Source organism: Nannospalax galili, unplaced genomic scaffold (assembly GCF_000622305.1).
Source record: "Nannospalax galili isolate Female #2095 unplaced genomic scaffold, S.galili_v1.0 scaffold412, whole genome shotgun sequence".
Taxonomy (NCBI): domain Eukaryota; kingdom Metazoa; phylum Chordata; class Mammalia; order Rodentia; family Spalacidae; genus Nannospalax; species Nannospalax galili.
The window spans coordinates 447,825-448,108 of NW_008331547.1; positions in this window are offsets into that span (position 1 = coordinate 447,825).

Consider the following 284-nt stretch of genomic DNA (forward strand, 5'->3'; position numbering starts at 1 on the left):
GATATTACAATCATGAGCATATATTCACCAAACTCTGGTGCACCCAACTTCATAAAAACAATACTACAGGACTTTAAGACCCAGATTAACCCCAATTCATTAATAGTAGGCAACTTCAATACCCCACTGTCTCCATTAGATAGGTCAACAGGGCAGAGAGTTAACAGAGAGACATCTGAATTAAACAATATCATATATCAAATGGACCTAACAGACACCTACCAAATATTTCCCACAAACATCAAAGAATATGCTTTCTATTCAGCACCTTATGGCACTTTCTC